Source organism: Carassius auratus, chromosome 44 (genome assembly GCF_003368295.1).
Source record: "Carassius auratus strain Wakin chromosome 44, ASM336829v1, whole genome shotgun sequence".
NCBI lineage: Eukaryota > Metazoa > Chordata > Actinopteri > Cypriniformes > Cyprinidae > Carassius > Carassius auratus.
In genome coordinates this window covers 12526036-12529834 of record NC_039286.1, presented here as the reverse complement: position 1 = coordinate 12529834, position 3799 = coordinate 12526036, and positions in this window count along the sequence as shown.

The window sequence follows — 3799 nt, the reverse complement described above, 5'->3', positions numbered from 1 at the left end:
CAGAAGCCAACAGCTCCGACGAGGAGAAGCCAAACAAGATCCAAAGCAAAACAGTCCATGTATCACTGACAGACCAGATTTCACCTGAATCTCAACCTGCTTTGGTGCTGAGATATAGACAAATAATAAATAAAATCGGATTTATTTTAGTTATATACGATTATAAAATTGTATATAACAAATACATTTGCTATATTAAACAAATATAACATTTATAATGGCTTTGGTGATGAAAATCTAAATATATACAAATAAATTAATAAACCATGAATTGTTTAATTATTAAAATATATTTGAAATGTTGCATCTTATATTTGTGTGTGTGTAACTGGACTTATTTAATATTTATTTATAAAAAGTAATAGAATTTTTTAATATACATTTCGTATATAAAAAATATATATCTACATAAAATATAAATTAATTTATGTTTTACTATTTATAATTTATTTATCCATTATCCATTATTTATACTATATATTATTCACTCATTATTATAGTTTTAAAGATCCCAAAAGATGTAAACACTTAATAAACGTGTGTTTATGTTGCAGTTAATTACAACACCACCCAAAATACTCCTGAAACAGAGAGGAACAGAAAGCATCGTCTTCAGCTTGAAGAGCAGGGGACAAGATCCCACTTTACACATGAAAGCACATAACACACACAGATAAAAAGAGCAATCATAAATGAAGGGGTCTTCTGAAATTTCGGAGATCCGGACAGAAGAGCGCTCTCTTATCTCCCAAAACAGCCGGTCAGACGAGACGCTGCACACAGCTTTCTCCATCAGCGGCTTGGAGAAGAGAAATAGACAATGACAGAGACCAGCGAAATACAACCCTGTCTGTCACAATTAAATATTTTCAGACGAAAAAGCCAATGAATAACTGTTAGGATGCTTCAGTGGTGTTTTGTATTTTACTCTCTTGGCATGTTTTGTACAGTAGAGTAAGTACTAGATCAAATCACATTTTAACATGTTAATTAGGTTTTGTGGCTAAACACGGATACAATTACATATAAATATTAAAATATAGTTGCTTTCTTGCTAGAAAATAGACAAAAATAATAATAATAAAAAATAAAAAATAAAAAATAAACATATAGATAAATAAAATAAATAAATATGTAATAATAAATTAATAAATAAAAATAAATATATAAATATATAAATAAATACATGCATACATAAATACATATTTGTATCAGTATGTTTAGCATAGAACAATTAGAGCAGGTAAAAAAAAAAAGACAAAATTGAAGAAGAAAAAAAATCAATAGTATTATAAATAAATAAATAACTTGTCCCAAAAAAAATTAGCATTTTCCATTTAACATTTTCATACACATTCTAATGTTTATTAAGAAAGAAAACAGCTTCAATCATGATTTCATGCTGACATTACAGCAGACTACACTGACCCTCCATTACTTGCATTTACATCCAAAACACATCTGTTTGTCACTCAGTCGAGGAAACGTGCAGAGGAGGTTTTGCTCTGAAAGAACAGCAGTTTTCGGGTAAATCGAAGCGAGTGGTTTATTTAATGCCGTGAGGATGTGAGTGTCATCCGCAGCTCTCAAAGAAAGCGTCTCACCGCTGACAGAGTCAGTTTAAGCCTCTTAAACACTGCTGAGACACTCACAGACAGAGCTGGAGAGACATCAGGCTTTCAGACAGATACACAAACAGTGTTCAGAGGAAACAACAGCCTCACTGGAACAACATGACAGCTTGATAAGAGCTACACCGAACCGGGCTGATAGCAGCAGCTTCACTGCAAACATGTTCCTTCATGAACACAGATATGAATTCATGTCATCATCTACAAACCAAAACTATGCAGTGATTTTTACTGTTTTCATTATATGATGGAAAAAAACTTTCATTTTTAGGTAAACAAACAAATTAGGAAAATAAATATCTCATTAAAATTACAGATCAGGGTCTGACATAATTGGGAAAAATTATTGGAATAACATTAATAACCAATATTACACTTACTTCAATATTTAAAATGTGCAAATTGTCTGATTGTATAGCAAAAAGTTACTAAATGTTTTATTATTTTTTAAAGAAGTCTTTTCTGCTCATCAAGGCTGCATTTATTTGAAATAAAATACAGTAAAATCAGTAAAACTGTAAAATGTTTTTTATAATTCAAAATTGTTGTTTCTGTGTGAATATGTCTAAAATTGTAATTTATTTTGTGATGTGCAGCTGTATTTTCAGCATCATTACTGCAGTCTTCAGAGTCACATGATCTTCAGAAATCAGAATAATATGCTGATTTACTGCTCAAGAAACATTTCTGATTATTATCAGTGTTGAAAACAGTCGTGCTGCACAATGTTTTTGTGGAAATGGCGATACATTTTATTTTTCAAGATTCTCTGATGAACAAAAGTTCAAAAGAATTAGCATTTCTTTCAAATATAACTATTTTGTCACATTATAAATGTCTTCACTGCTCAACTTCATGCATTTAATGAAAGGTAATGCACAAATGCAAAACAACCAGTTTATCTTCAAGATCAGACATGCAGCGACATTCAGGAATGCACTATATAGTATACACTAAGCAGTATGCCATTACATTCCTGAGGCTTCCTGCCTGCACGACATCACTTCCTGTCCCAGCATCACAGGACTGCGAGGGCGAACAGTAGAATTGTGTTCACGCTGCTTTTTAAAACAAAAACACACTTCCTTCTGTTTCCACGGCCCTTCTTCCAGCAGCAGGGATCTGGCTAGGAGAACGGAAAGAACTGAAATAAACCAGGGAGGAAAAAGAGAGGCTGGTTGTTTGTGTGTCAGTTCCTGTCATTCCCGCCCACCCGGGCACTAATGACGGGTCTCTCAGGTAAACTGTCATATAAAGGAACTGGAAGCAGCTCGCGAGTCATCTTTAGTTTAAAACGCTTGCCTCCAACAGGAATCTCAAGCCTCTGCACAAAGAAGCCAGTCACACACGCTGAGGTACAGGTGCTTGATCTGGATCATGGACCCACACGGAGTCTGGATCAGGTTTATAAAGCAGCGTTTGTGTGAGATGTTACCTCAATCTGAATGAGCCATTGAGACGGCTGGAGACTGGAAGTACAGTGGAGCCATCACTCGCTCTCAATGAAGGCTCTGTTCACACACTCTCACACACAAACACACCAGACACACACGCACAGGTTCACATTTAAAACAACCAGCTAGTTTAGAGGTTCACTGATATGGCTTCTTCTATAACCATATTCTTTAGGTTTTATTTTGATTGTTTTATTCTAAAAAAAAATTATTATTTTTTTTAATTTAGATTTATTTTTAATACTTTTATTTATATCTTTAAGTTATATATATATATATACACATTTTGCTTTTTTATTATTTAAATATTTTATAAGTGTTTTATTTTGATTGTTTATTTGACAATTTTGTATTTTTTATTAATTTTTTGTGTTTTGATTTATTTTTAATATTCTTATCTTTAAATTATATATTTTAGTTTTGCATTTTTAATTATTAAATAATTGTATAAGTGTTTTATTTTGATTGTTTTATTTTTAAAAAAATTGAAAAAAATTGTATTTCTTATTTTTAATTCATTTTTAGTATTTTGATTTATTTTTTATATTCTTATCTTTATCTTTAAATAATATATTTTCAATCTGCATTTTTACTATTTAAATAAGTTTATAAGTGTTTTATTTTTATTATTTAATTTGTTTTTTATTTTTTATCTTTAAATTATATATTTTATTATTTTTTATTATTTAAATAATTTGTGTTAAAGTTTTTTTT